The sequence below is a fragment of the Xyrauchen texanus genome, unplaced genomic scaffold (genome assembly GCF_025860055.1).
Source record: "Xyrauchen texanus isolate HMW12.3.18 unplaced genomic scaffold, RBS_HiC_50CHRs HiC_scaffold_532, whole genome shotgun sequence".
In the NCBI taxonomy this organism is placed as follows: domain Eukaryota; kingdom Metazoa; phylum Chordata; class Actinopteri; order Cypriniformes; family Catostomidae; genus Xyrauchen; species Xyrauchen texanus.
In genome coordinates this window covers 6,506-22,178 of record NW_026266503.1, presented here as the reverse complement: position 1 = coordinate 22,178, position 15,673 = coordinate 6,506, and the positions used below count along the sequence as shown (strand labels likewise).

Below are 15,673 nucleotides of genomic sequence, written 5' to 3'. Positions count from 1 at the left end.
ACGCCCCTTTCAGCCATTTTGTATCGTATTCATTTTTCCTAAGTAACGTTTTCAAGGATGTCCATTCTACACATGTGTACCAAATTTCAAGTCAATTGGAGCTACGGTTCAGGAGAAGAAGAGTTTTGTAGGTTTTCGCAAATTTTCAACGTACGGGAAAATCCATCATGGCGGAAGTTATGGGTTCTTGAGGCTTTTTTGTTCCCCATGAGGAATGAGGCATGTACACCAAATTTCAGAAGATTTGGACAAATGGCGTGGAAATTGTATCACTTTGAATTTTGTTTTTTTGGGCGTGGCCTGTAGCGCCACCTATGGGCGAATGTGGGCCATTCTTGGTTTGGGGGTACCCGTTGGCATGGAGTATCAATGTGCCAATTTAGAAAATTTTTGACCAGTGACTTTTTGAGCTATTGGGGCTCAAGGAGAAGAATAATAATAATAATAATAATAAATATAGCTGCAAGCAGCAATGCGGATTCCTCCTCAAAATGGCAAATCATTTAAAATTGATCAGTAGATGGTTGGGGATAAACCCTCCCAATTAAGGAATTCAAAAAACATGTCTTTGTCTGAATCCTAAACGAAACATTTTCAATGTACAGGAAAATCCATACCGGACCTTATGGATCCTTGAGGCTTTTTTGTTCCCAATGAGAAATGAGGCATGTACACCAAGTTTCAGAAGAATTGGACAAATGGCGTGGAAATGGTATCACTTTGAAAATATTTTTTTGGGGCGTGGCCTGTAGCACCACCTATGGTCGAATGTGGGCCATTCTTGGTTTGTGGGTTCCTGTTGGCCTGTAGTATCAATGTACAAAATTAGAAAATATTTGACCAGAAAATGGGAATTTTGGAGTGGCCTGTAGCGCCCCCTAGGGGCGAATGTGGGCCATTCTTGGTTTGTGGGTTCCTTTTGGCCTGTAGAATCAATGTACCAAATTAGAAAATGTTTGACCAGAAAATGGGACTTTTGGGAATTACCTGTAGCGCCCCCTAATGGCGAATGTTGGCCATTCTTGGTTTGTGGGTTCCTGTTGGCCTGTAGTACCATTGTACCAAATTAGAACATTTTAGACCAGAAAATGGGAATTTCGGCATGGCCTGTAGCGCCCCCTAGGGGTGAATGTTGGCCATTCTTGGTTTGTGGGTTCCTGTTGGCCTGTAGTATCAATGTACCAAATTAGAACATTTTTGACCAGAAAACGGGAATTTTGGCGTGGCCTTTAGCGCCCCCTAGTGGCGAATGTCGGCCATTCTTGGTTTGTGGGTTCCTGTTGGCCTGTAGTACCATTGTACCAAATTAGAACATTTTAGACCAGAAAATGGGAATTTCGGCATGGCCTGTAGCGCCCCCTAGGGGCGAATGTTGGCCATTCTTTGCGCAGTACTTCAGAGTGATGTCATCTTGAAGCATGTTAGGTTTGAAAAACCATCAGTCAAAATTACATTTGATTTATTGACACGTATATATTGTTAAAATTTGGACATTTACATAAACACGCCCCTTTCAGCCATTTTGTATCGTATTCATTTTTCCTAAGTAACGTTTTCAAGGACTGTCCATTCTACACATGTGTACCAAATTTCAAGTCAATTGGAGCTACGGTTCAGGAGAAGAAGAGTTTTGTAGGTTTTCGCAAATTTTCAACGTACGGGAAAATCCATCATGGCGGAAGTTATGGGTTCTTGAGGCTTTTTTGTTCCCCATGAGGAATGAGGCATGTACACCAAATTTCAGAAGATTTGGACAAATGGCGTGGAAATTGTATCACTTTGAATTTTGTTTTTTTGGGCGTGGCCTGTAGCGCCACCTATGGGCGAATGTGGGCCATTCTTGGTTTGGGGGTACCCGTTGGCATGGAGTATCAATGTGCCAATTTAGAAAATTTTTGACCAGTGACTTTTTGAGCTATTGGGGCTCAAGGAGAAGAATAATAATAATAATAATAATAAATATAGCTGCAAGCAGCAATGCGGATTCCTCCTCAAAATGGCAAATCATTTCAAATTGATCAGTAGAGGGTTGGGGTTAAACCCTCTCAATGGATGAATCCAAAAAACATGTATTTCTGTCTGAATCCTAAACGAAACATTTTCAATGTACAGGAAAATCCATACCGGACCTTATGGATCCTTGAGGCTTTTTTTGTTCCCAATGAGAAATGAGGCATGTACACCAAGTTTCAGAAGAATTGGACAAATGGCGTGGAAATGGTATCACTTTGAAAATAATTTTTTTGGGGCGTGGCCTGTAGCACCACCTATGGTCCAATGTGGGCCATTCTTGGTTTGTGGGTTCCTGTTGGCCTGTAGTATCAATGTACAAAATTAGAAAATATTTGACCAGAAAATGGGACTTTTGGGAATTACCTGTAGCGCCCCCTAGGGGCGAATGTGGGCCATTCTTGGTTTGTGGGTTCCTTTTGGCCTGTAGAATCAATGTACCAAATTAGAAAATGTTTGACCAGAAAATGGGACTTTTGGGAATTACCTGTAGCGCCCCCTAATGGCGAATGTTGGCCATTCTTGGTTTGTGGGTTCCTGTTGGCCTGTAGTATCAATGTACCAAATTAGAACATTTTTGACCAGAAAATGGGAATTTCGGCATGGCCTGTAGCGCCCCTAGTGGTGAATGTTGGCCATTCTTGGTTTGTGGGTTCCTGTTGGCCTGTAGTATCAATGTACCAAATTAGAACATTTTTGACCAGAAAATGGGAATTTCGGCATGGCCTGTAGCGCCCCTAGTGGCGAATGTTGGCCATTCTTGGTTTGTGGGTTCCTGTTGGCCTGTAGTATCAATGTACCAAATTAGAACATTTTTGACCAGAAAATGGGAATTTCGGCATGGCCTGTAGCGCCCCCTAGGGGCGAATGTTGGCCATTCTTGGTTTGTGGGTTCCTGTTGGCCTGTAGTATCAATGTACCAAATTAGAACATTTTTGACCAGAAAATGGGAATTTTGGCGTGGCCTGTAGCGCCCCCTAGTGGCGAATGTCGGCCATTCTTGGTTTGTGGGTTCCTGTTGGCCTGTAGTATCATTGTACCAAATTAGAACATTTTTGACCAGAAAATGGGAATTTCGGCATGGCCTGTAGCGCCCCCTAGGGGCGAATGTTGGCCATTCTTTGCACAGTACTTCAGAGTGATGTCATCTTGAAGCATGTTAGGTTTGAAAAACCATCAGTCAAAATTACATTTGATTTATTGACACGTATATATTGTTAAAATTTGGACATTTACATAAACACGCCCCTTTCAGCCATTTTGTATCGTATTCATTTTTCCTAAGTAACGTTTTCAAGGATGTCCATTCTACACATGTGTACCAAATTTCAAGTCAATTGGAGCTACGGTTCAGGAGAAGAAGAGTTTTGTAGGTTTTCGCAAATTTTCAACGTACGGGAAAATCCATCATGGCGGAAGTTATGGGTTCTTGAGGCTTTTTGTTCCCCATGAGGAATGAGGCATGTACACCAAATTTCAGAAGATTTGGACAAATGGCGTGGAAATTGTATCACTTTGAATTTTGTTTTTTTGGGCGTGGCCTGTAGCGCCACCTATGGGCGAATGTGGGCCATTCTTGGTTTGGGGGTACCCGTTGGCATGGAGTATCAATGTGCCAATTTAGAAAATTTTTGACCAGTGACTTTTTGAGCTATTGGGGCTCAAGGAGAAGAAGAATAATAATAATAATAATAAATATAGCTGCAAGCAGCAATGCGGATTCCTCCTCAAAATGGCAAATCATTTAAAATTGATCAGTAGATGGTTGGGGATAAACCCTCCCAATTAAGGAATTCAAAAAAACATGTCTTCGTCTGATTCCTAAACAAAACATTTTCAATGTACAGGAAAATCCATACCGGACCTTATGGATCCTTGAGGCTTTTTGTTCCCAATGAGAAATGCGGCATGTACACCAAGTTTCAGAAGAATTGGACAAATGGGGTGGATATTATATCATTTTGAAAAAAAAAATTTGGGGCGTGGCCTGTAGCGCCACCTATGGGCAAATGTTGGTCATTCTTGGTTTGTGGGTTCCTGTTGGCCTGTAGTATAAATGTACAAAATTAGAAAATATTTGACCAGAAAATGGGAATTTTGGAGTGGCCTGTAGCGCCCCCTAGGGGCGAATGTGGGCCTTTCTTGGTTTGTGGGTTCCTGTCGGCCTGTAGAATCAATACACCAAATTAGAAAATGTTTGACCAGAAAATGGGATTTTTGGAATTACCTGTAGCGCCCCCTAATGGCGAATGTTGGCCATTCGTGGTTTGTGGGTTCCTGTTGGCATGTAGTATCAGTGTACCAAATTAGAACATTTTTGACCAGAAAATGGGAATTTTGGCATGGCCTGTAGCGCCCCCTAGGGGTGAATGTTGTCCATTCTTGGTTTGTGGGTTCCTGTCTGCCTGTAGTATCAATGTACCAAATTAAAAAAAATTTGACCAGAAAACGGGAATTTTGGCGTGGCCTTTAGCGCCCCCTAGTGGCGAATGTCGGCCATTCTTGGTTTGTGGGTTCCTGTTGGCCTGTAGTACCATTGTACCAAATTAGAACATTTTAGACCAGAAAATGGGAATTTCGACATGGCCTGTAGCGCCCCCTAGGGGCGAATGTCGGCCATTCTTTGCGCAGTACTTCAGAGTGATGTCATCTTGAAGCATGTTAGGTTTGAAAAACCATCAGTCAAAATTACATTTGATTTATTGACAGGTATATATTGTTAAAATTTGGACATTTACATAAACACGCCCCTTTCAGACATTTTGTATCACATTCATTTTTCCTAAGTAATGTTTTCAAGGATGTCCATTCTACAAATGTGTACCAAATTTCAAGTCAATTGGAGCTACGGTTCAGGAGAAGAAGAGTATTTTTAGGTTTTCGCAAATTTTCAACGTACGGGAAAATCCATCATGGTGAAAGTTATGGGTCCTTAAGGCTTTTTTGTTCCCCATGAGGAATGAGGCATGTACACCAAGTTTCAGAAGATTTAGACAAATGGCGTGGAAATTGTATCACTTTGAATGAAAAATCACTTTGAAAATCTCTACTTTCACTTTCACTTCTCTCTTAAGATTTTTTTTCTGTTTTTTTTGTGTGATTTACATAAGCATATCACAAGCAATTTTATTTGAAAGACTATCTAGGCACATAATAACACTGTATAGCTGTGACTGTTTATAACTATTTCAAAATGTAGCCTACAAGCTCACACTTTAAATGGTCAGTGCTTTGATTTTTAAATCATTAAAATAGCAACAGATCCAGTGAAAAAAATGGAGTGATTGTGTTTACATGCCATTCAAAAACGTGGCATTTTACAAGGTAAGAGAGAAATAAAAAAAACTTAAAATAATACCATTTGTACTTCTCAATTACTTGGGAATGTCTATGTTCAGGACGAAGGCTAAATTGTTACTGTCTCTTTAAGAGGCTTTTATCGCATGATACGATACTTAAGGCACAGTTCAGTTTAATCTTTTGAGAACTGAGAAGTATCATTATTTTCGTTTTGTGCCATGCTTGTTGCATTTGTATTCATTGTGAGATGATAAAATACAGACTGCGTGAATGGTTGATTTTGTTCACTTGAATTTTGTGACGTGTTTCAGAAAAATAATCGCGAAGACAGAGACTGAGCACCCTGTTTATTTATTTTACAAAAGCACAAGGTTTTGTTGTTATTGTAAGTGTACACAAATAAAAGTACACATTTCATAGTTCGTAATGATGTCTTGCATGTTTCTGTATGGGCAAAAATGACGCAGTATTTTGTTTAAGTTGTTTCCGCTGTTTCGAGAGAAAAATATAGCAGGACGTCATCTGGAATAATGCCAGAATAAAATATAATTATTCCAGATTTCTTTCTCAACTGTTTGTTCACTTGAGACATAACAGACTCCTCAATATATCATGTATTTTGACACTCTGTTGTATGAAATTGTCCGTTCAGACGCAAGCAGCAGCGAAAGACATCGGAGTGCGTGAGTTAGACGCGACGCGGCTCGCTGTGTCACACAAACAGCTCGCAAACATGTATTTGAGTTGTTTTGACATTTGTTGAGTTGAATAGTGTAAAATCGCTTGAATGTTCAAACAGGCAAACATTGTATACAACCGACAAACCTTCATGATGATGCGAGCAAAAATGATCTCGCCTCGCGGTTTGCGTGTTGTCAGAGACAATTAAACAACATCATTCTCGGAAGTTTTGATACGTTAGGATTGATCAGCCCATCCCTACTTTCTTTAGACATATGTTTCATGTTTGTGTAAGTTTTTGTGACGTGTTTCAGAAAGATATTCGCTTAGACAAAGAGCACACGGTTTATTTTCTTTATTTTACAACAAATAAAAGTACAACTTTCATAGTTTGTGACGATGTATTAAATGTATCTGTATGTGCAAAAATAACGCAGTATTTTGTTTAAGCTGTTAACGCTGTTTCGAGAGAAAAATCTTAACAGGACACCACAGCGGCATCCGTGTTGTTCACAATAATTCATAATTAAATATATTGATACCCAATTTCTTTATCAACTGTTTGTTCACTTGATACATAACAGACACCCCAATATATCATGTATTTTGGTGTATGAAATTGTCCGTTCAAACGCATGAAGCTGTGAAAGCGAACTCTCATCGGCGTGCGAGCGTTAGTCGCGACGCGGCTCGCTCGCTGTGTCACACAAACTGCTCGAAAACATTTATTTGAGTTGTTTTGCCTTTGTTGAGTTGAATAGTGTAAAATCGCTTGAATGTTCAAGCAGGCAACCATTGTACACAACCAACAAACCTTCGTGAAGATGCGAGCAAAAATGATCTCGCCTCGAGGATTGCGTGTTGTCAGAGACAATTAAACAACATCATACTCGGAAGTTTTGATACGTTAACGCTGTCTCGATAGAGAAAAATCTAACAGGACATCACAGCGGCATCACTAGACCCCTTCAATAATTCATAATTCAATATATTGATACCCGATTTCTTTATCAACTGTTTGTTCACTTGAGATATAGCAGACACCCCAATATATCATGTATTTTGGTGTATGAAATTGTCCGTTGAAACGCAAGAAGGGAAAGCGAACTCTCATCGGCGTGCGAACGTTAGACGCGACGCGGCTCGCTCGCTGTGTCACACAAACTGCTCGAAAACATTTATTTGAGTTGTTTTGCCTTTGTTGAGTTGAATAGTGTAAAATCGCTTGAATGTTCAAACTGGAAAGCATTAAGACACACAATTGATTTGACATACCTCCGTGCAGACGCAAAATGTCTTCTGTAGTCTAAGTCTGGAGCTCCACCCACTAGGAGACCGAAATGCTTCATTAGAGAGATTGCTACAGAAGAGCTGCATGTGGTAGACAGAGTTACTCCAGTAGAGGGAGCCTCTTTGCTCAGCCAATGTAAGTGAATGGGATTTTACATGTGGACCATATTTGTCCAGTAGAGGGAGCACTTTTGCTCAGCCATTGTAAATCAATGGGATTTTAAAAATTTTTGATCATCTTTTGTGTGTACATTTACATAAACACGTCCATTTCAGCCATTTTGTATTGTATTCATTTTTGCTAAGTAACGTTTGGAAAGACATACATACTACACACGTGTGCCAAATTCCAAGTCAATTGGAGCTGAGGTTCAGGAGAAGAAGAGTTTTGTAGGTTTTCCAAAATTTTCACTGTACAGGAAAATCCATAATGGCAGAAGTATGGGTCCTTGAGGCTTTTTTGTTCCCCATGAGAAATGAGGCATGTTTACAAAGTTTCAGAAGATTTGGACAAATGGGGTGGAAATTATATCACTTTGAATTTTTGTTTTTTGGGCGTGGCCTGTAGCGCCACCTATGGGCGAATGTTGACCATTCTTGGTTTGGGGGTACCCGTTGGCATGGAGTATCAATGTGCCAATTTAGAAAATTTTTGACCAGTGACTTTTTGAGCTATTGGGGCTCAAGGAGAAGAAGTAATAATAATAATAATAATAATAATAATAATAATAATAATAATAATAACCGACAAATACAATAGATTCCTCCTACGGAGGAATCTAAATATAGCTGCAAGCAGCAATGCGGATTCCTCCTCAAAATGGCAAATCATTTAAAATTGATCAGTAGATGGTTGGGGATAAACCCTCCCAATGAAGGAATTCAAAAAACATGTACTTCTGTCTGAATCCTAAACGAAACATTTTCAATGTACAGGAAAATCCATACCGGACCTTATGGATCCTTGAGGCGTTTTTGTTCCCAATGAGAAATGAGGCATGTACACCAAGTTTCAGAAGAATTGGACAAATGGCGTGGAAATGGTATCACTTTGAAAATATTTTTTTGGGGCGTGGCCTGTAGCGCCACCTATGGTCGAATGTGGGCCATTCTTGGTTTGTGGGTTCCTGTTGGCCTGTAGTATCAATGTACAAAATTAGAAAATATTTGACCAGAAAATGGGAATTTTGGAGTGGCCTGTAGCGCCCCCTAGGGGCGAATGTGGGCCATTCTTGGTTTGTGGGTTCCTGTTGGCCTGTAGAATCAATGTACCAAATTAGAAAATGTTTGACCAGAAAATGGGACTTTTGGGAATTACCTGTAGCGCCCCCTAATGGCGAATGTTGGCCATTCTTGGTTTGTGGGTTCCTGTTGGCCTGTAGTACCATTGTACCAAATTAGAACATTTTAGACCAGAAAATGGGAATTTCGGCATGGCCTGTAGCGCCCCCTAGGGGTGAATGTTGGCCATTCTTGGTTTGTGGGTTCCTGTTGGCCTGTAGTATCAATGTACCAAATTAGAACATTTTTGACCAGAAAACGGGAATTTTGGCGTGGCCTTTAGCGCCCCCTAGTGGCGAATGTCGGCCATTCTTGGTTTGTGGGTTCCTGTTGGCCTGTAGTACCATTGTACCAAATTAGAACATTTTAGACCAGAAAATGGGAATTTCGGCATGGCCTGTAGCGCCCCCTAGGGGCGAATGTTGGCCATTCTTTGCGCAGTACTTCAGAGTGATGTCATCTTGAAGCATGTTAGGTTTGAAAAACCATCAGTCAAAATTACATTTGATTTATTGACACGTATATATTGTTAAAATTTGGACATTTACATAAACACGCCCCTTTCAGCCATTTTGTATCGTATTCATTTTTCCTAAGTAACGTTTTCAAGGACTGTCCATTCTACACATGTGTACCAAATTTCAAGTCAATTGGAGCTACGGTTCAGGAGAAGAAGAGTTTTGTAGGTTTTCGCAAATTTTCAACGTACGGGAAAATCCATCATGGCGGAAGTTATGGGTTCTTGAGGCTTTTTTGTTCCCCATGAGGAATGAGGCATGTACACCAAATTTCAGAAGATTTGGACAAATGGCGTGGAAATTGTATCACTTTGAAATTTGTTTTTTTGGGCGTGGCCTGTAGCGCCACCTATGGGCGAATGTGGGCCATTCTTGGTTTGGGGGTACCCGTTGGCATGGAGTATCAATGTGCCAATTTAGAAAATTTTTGACCAGTGACTTTTTGAGCTATTTGGGCTCAAGGAGAAGAATAATAATAATAATAATAATAAATATAGCTGCAAGCAGCAATGCGGATTCCTCCTCAAAATGGCAAATCATTTAAAATTGATCAGTAGATGGTTGGGGATAAACCCTCCCAATGGATGAATTCAAAAAACATGTACTTCTGTCTGAATCCTAAACGAAACATTTTCAGTGTACAGGAAAATCCATACACGGACCTTATGGATCCTTGAGGCTTTTTTGTTCCCAATGAGAAATGAGGCATGTACACCAAGTTTCAGAAGAATTGGTTAAATGGCGTGGAAATGGTATCACTTTGAAAATATTTTTTTGGGGCGTGGCCTGTAGCGCCACCTATGGTCGAATGTGGGCCATTCTTGGTTTGTGGGTTCCTGTTGGCCTGTAGTATCAATGTACAAAATTAGAAAATATTTGACCAGAAAATGGGAATTTTGGAGTGGCCTGTAGCGCCCCCTAGGGGCGAATGTGGGACATTCTTGGTTTGTGGGTTCCTGTCGGCCTGTAGAATCAATGTACCAAATTAGAAAATGTTTGACCAGAAAATGGGAATTTTGGCGAAGTTAGTGCCTGTTAGCTGCCATCGCCATGAAGCATGGCTGTAATGGTGATGGCCATTCTTGGTTTGTGGGTTCCTGTTGGCCTGTAGTATCAATGTACCAAATTAGAACATTTTTGACCAGAAAATGGGAATTTTGGCGTGGCCTTTAGGCCCCTAGTGGCGAATGTCGGCCATTCTTGGTTTGTGGGTTCCTGTTGGCCTGTAGTACCATTGTACCAAATTAGAACATTTTAGACCAGAAAATGGGAATTTCGGCATGGCCTGTAGCGCCCCTAGGGGCGAATGTTGGCCATTCTTTGCGCAGTACTTCAGAGTGATGTCATCTTGAAGCATGTTAGGTTTGAAAAACCATCAGTCAAAATTACATTTGATTTATTGACACGTATATATTGTTAAAATTTGGACATTTACATAAACACGCCCCTTTCAGCCATTTTGTATCGTATTCATTTTTCCTAAGTAACGTTTTCAAGGATGTCCATTCTACACATGTGTACCAAATTTCAAGTCAATTGGAGCTACGGTTCAGGAGAAGAAGAGTTTTGTAGGTTTTCGCAAATTTTCAACGTACGGGAAAATCCATCATGGCGGAAGTTATGGGTTCTTGAGGCTTTTTTGTTCCCCATGAGGAATGAGGCATGTACACCAAATTTCAGAAGATTTGGACAAATGGCGTGGAAATTGTATCACTTTGAATTTTGTTTTTTTGGGCGTGGCCTGTAGCGCCACCTATGGGCGAATGTGGGCCATTCTTGGTTTGGGGGTACCCGTTGGCATGGAGTATCAATGTGCCAATTTAGAAAATTTTTGACCAGTGACTTTTTGAGCTATTGGGGCTCAAGGAGAATAATAATAATAATAATAATAATAATAATAAATATAGCTGCAAGCAGCAATGCGGATTCCTCCTCAAAATGGCAAATCATTTCAAATTGATCAGTAGAGGGTTGGGGTTAAACCCTCTCAATGGATGAATCCAAAAAACATGTATTTCTGTCTGAATCCTAAACGAAACATTTTCAGTCTACAGGAAAATCCATCCATACCTTATGGATCCTTGAGGCGTTTTTGTTCCCAATGAGAAATGAGGCATGTACACCAAGATTCAAAAGAATTGGTTAAATGGCGTGGAAATGGTATCACTTTGAAAATATTTTTTGGGGCGTGGCCTGTAGCGCCTCCTATGGGCAAATGTGGGTCATTCTTGGTTTGTGGGTTCCTGTTGGCCTGTAGTATCAATGTACATAATTAGAAAATATTTGACCAGAAAATGGGACTTTTGGGAATTACCTGTAGCGCCCCCTAGGGGTGAATGTTGGCCATTCTTGGTTTGAGGGTTCCTGTTGACCTGTAGTATCAATGTACCAAATTAGAACATTTTTGACCATAAAATGGGAATTTCGGCGTGGCCTCTAGTGCCCCCTAGGGGCGAATGTTGGCCATTCTTTGTTTGTGGGTTCCTGTTGGCCAGTAGTATCAATGTACCATATTAGAAAATTTTTGACCAGAAAACGAAATTTTGGGAGTGGCCTGTAGCGCCCCCTAATGGCGAATGTGGGCCATACTTGGTTTGTGGGTTCCTGTTGGCCTGTAGTATCAATGTACCAAATTATAACTTTTTTGACCAGAAAATGGGAATTTCGGCTTGGCCTCTAGCGCCACCTAGTGGTGAATGTCGGTCATTCTTGGTTTGTGGATTCCTTTTGGCCTGTACTATTAATGTACCAAATTAGAACATTTTTGACCAGAAAATGGGAATTTCGGCATGGCCTGTAGTGCCCCCTAGGGGCGAATGTTGGCCATTCTTGGTTTGAGGGTTCCTGTTGACCTGCAGTATCAATGTACCAAATTAGAACGTTTTTGACCAGAAAACGAAATTTTGGAGTAGCCTGTAGCGCCCCCTAAGGGCGAATGTGGGCCACACTTGGTATGTGGGTTCCTGTTGGCCTGTAGTATCAAAGTACCAAATTAGAAAATTTTTGACCAGAAAATGGGAATTTTGGCTTGTCCTGTAGTGCCCCCTAGTGGCGAATGTCGGTCATTCTTGGTTTGTGGATTCCTGTTGGCCTGTACTATTCTTGTACCGAATTAGAACATTTTTGACCAGAAAATGGGAATTTTGGCTTGTCCTGTAGTGCCCCCTAGTGGCGTATGTCGGTCATTCTTGGTTTGTGGATTCCTGTTGGCCTGTACTATTAATTTACCAAATTAGAACATTTTTGACCAGAAAATGGGAATTTTGGCATGGCCATTCTTTGCACAGTACTTCAGAGTGATGTCATCTTTAAGCATGTTAGGTTTGAAAAACCATCAGTCAAAATTACATTTGATTTATTGACACGTATATATTGTTAAAATTTGGACATTTACATAAACACGCCCCTTTCAGCCATTTTGTATCGTATTCATTTTTCCTAAGTAACGTTTTCAAGGATGTCCATTCTACACATGTGTACCAAATTTCAAGTCAATTGGAGCTACGGTTCAGGAGAAGAAGAGTTTTGTAGGTTTTCGCAAATTTTCAACGTACGGGAAAATCCATCATGGCGGAAGTTATGGGTTCTTGAGGCTTTTTTGTTCCCCATGAGGAATGAGGCATGTACACCAAATTTCAGAAGATTTGGACAAATGGCGTGGAAATTGTATCACTTTGAATTTTGTTTTTTTGGGCGTGGCCTGTAGCGCCACCTATGGGCGAATGTGGGCCATTCTTGGTTTGGGGGTACCCGTTGGCATGGAGTATCAATGTGCCAATTTAGAAAATTTTTGACCAGTGACTTTTTGAGCTATTGGGGCTCAAGGAGAAGAATAATAATAATAATAATAATAAATATAGCTGCAAGCAGCAATGCGGATTCCTCCTCAAAATGGCAAATCATTTCAAATTGATCAGTAGAGGGTTGGGGTTAAACCCTCTCAATGGATGAATCCAAAAAACATGTATTTCTGTCTGAATCCTAAACGAAACATTTTCAGTCTACAGGAAAATCCATACATGACCTTATGGATCCTTGAGGCGTTTTTGTTCCCAATGAGAAATGAGGCATGTACACCAAGATTCAAAAGAATTGGTTAAATGGCGTGGAAATGGTATCACTTTGAAAATATTTTTTGGGGCGTGGCCTGTAGCGCCACCTATGGGCAAATGTGGGTCATTCTTGGTTTGTGGGTTCCTGTTGGCCTGTAGTATCAATGTACAAAATTAGAAAATATTTGACCAGAAAATGGGACTTTTGGGAATTACCTGTAGCGCCCCCTAGGGGTGAATGTTGGCCATTCTTGGTTTGAGGGTTCCTGTTGACCTGTAGTATCAATGTACCAAATTAGAACATTTTTGACCATAAAATGGGAATTTCGGCGTGGCCTCTAGTGCCCCCTAGGGGCGAATGTTGGCCATTCTTTGTTTGTGGGTTCCTGTTGGCCAGTAGTATCAATGTACCATATTAGAAAATTTTTGACCAGAAAACGAAATTTTGGGAGTGGCCTGTAGCGCCCCCTAATGGCGAATGTGGGCCATACTTGGTTTGTGGGTTCCTGTTGGCCTGTAGTATCAATGTACCAAATTATAACTTTTTTGACCAGAAAATGGGAATTTCGGCTTGGCCTCTAGCGCCACCTAGTGGTGAATGTCGGTCATTCTTGGTTTGTGGATTCCTTTTGGCCTGTACTATTAATGTACCAAATTAGAACATTTTTGACCAGAAAATGGGAATTTCGGCATGGCCTGTAGTGCCCCCTAGGGGCGAATGTTGGCCATTCTTGGTTTGAGGGTTCCTGTTGACCTGCAGTATCAATGTACCAAATTAGAACGTTTTTGACCAGAAAACGAAATTTTGGAGTAGCCTGTAGCGCCCCCTAAGGGCGAATGTGGGCCACACTTGGTATGTGGGTTCCTGTTGGCCTGTAGTATCAAAGTACCAAATTAGAAAATTTTTGACCAGAAAATGGGAATTTTGGCTTGTCCTGTAGTGCCCCCTAGTGGCGAATGTCGGTCATTCTTGGTTTGTGGATTCCTGTTGGCCTGTACTATTCTTGTACCGAATTAGAACATTTTTGACCAGAAAATGGGAATTTTGGCTTGTCCTGTAGTGCCCCCTAGTGGCGTATGTCGGTCATTCTTGGTTTGTGGATTCCTGTTGGCCTGTACTATTAATTTACCAAATTAGAACATTTTTGACCAGAAAATGGGAATTTTGGCATGGCCATTCTTTGCACAGTACTTCAGAGTGATGTCATCTTTAAGCATGTTAGGTTTGAAAAACCATCAGTCAAAATTACATTTGATTTATTGACACGTATATATTGTTAAAATTTGGACATTTACATAAACACGCCCCTTTCAGCCATTTTGTATCGTATTCATTTTTCCTAAGTAACGTTTTCAAGGATGTCCATTCTACACATGTGTACCAAATTTCAAGTCAATTGGAGCTACGGTTCAGGAGAAGAAGAGTTTTGTAGGTTTTCGCAAATTTTCAACGTACGGGAAAATCCATCATGGCGGAAGTTATGGGTTCTTGAGGCTTTTTTGTTCCCCATGAGGAATGAGGCATGTACACCAAATTTCAGAAGATTTGGACAAATGGCGTGGAAATTGTATCACTTTGAATTTTGTTTTTTTGGGCGTGGCCTGTAGCGCCACCTATGGGCGAATGTGGGCCATTCTTGGTTTGGGGGTACCCGTTGGCATGGAGTATCAATGTGCCAATTTAGAAAATTTTTGACCAGTGACTTTTTGAGCTATTGGGGCTCAAGGAGAAGAATAATAATAATAATAATAATAATAATAAATATAGCTGCAAGCAGCAATGCGGATTCCTCCTCAAAATGGCAAATCATTTCAAATTGATCAGTAGAGGGTTGGGGTTAAACCCTCTCAATGGATGAATCCAAAAAACATGTATTTCTGTCTGAATCCTAAACGAAACATTTTCAGTCTACAGGAAAATCCATACCATACCTTATGGATCCTTGAGGCGTTTTTGTTCCCAATGAGAAATGAGGCATGTACACCAAGATTCAAAAGAATTGGTTAAATGGCGTGGAAATGGTATCACTTTGAAAATATTTTTTTGGGGCGTGGCCTGTAGCGCCTCCTATGGGCAAATGTGGGTCATTCTTGGTTTGTGGGTTCCTGTTGGCCTGTAGTATCAATGTACATAATTAGAAAATATTTGACCAGAAAATGGGACTTTTGGGAATTACCTGTAGCGCCCCCTAGGGGTGAATGTTGGCCATTCTTGGTTTGAGGGTTCCTGTTGACCTGTAGTATCAATGTACCAAATTAGAACATTTTTGACCATAAAATGGGAATTTCGGCGTGGCCTCTAGTGCCCCCTAGGGGCGAATGTTGGCCATTCTTTGTTTGTGGGTTCCTGTTGGCCAGTAGTATCAATGTACCATATTAGAAAATTTTTGACCAGAAAACGAAATTTTGGGAGTGGCCTGTAGCGCCCCCTAATGGCGAATGTGGGCCATACTTGGTTTGTGGGTTCCTGTTGGCCTGTAGTATCAATGTACCAAATTATAACTTTTTTGACCAGAAAATGGGAATTTCGGCTTGGCCTCT

At 40.8% G+C, this 15,673-nt stretch overlaps 1 long non-coding RNA gene across 1 annotated transcript; it reads right to left on the bottom strand.

Moving 5' to 3' along the window:
* Positions 1-215: 215 nt before the first annotated feature.
* LOC127642257 (uncharacterized) lies at positions 216-8,936 on the bottom strand. The gene is made up of 3 exons (XR_007970343.1): positions 8,600-8,936; positions 2,377-2,497; positions 216-987 (listed from the first exon to the last, which is right to left on the bottom strand). It is a non-coding gene; the product is annotated as an uncharacterized LOC127642257 (long non-coding RNA).
* Positions 8,937-15,673: the final 6,737 nt, after the last annotated feature.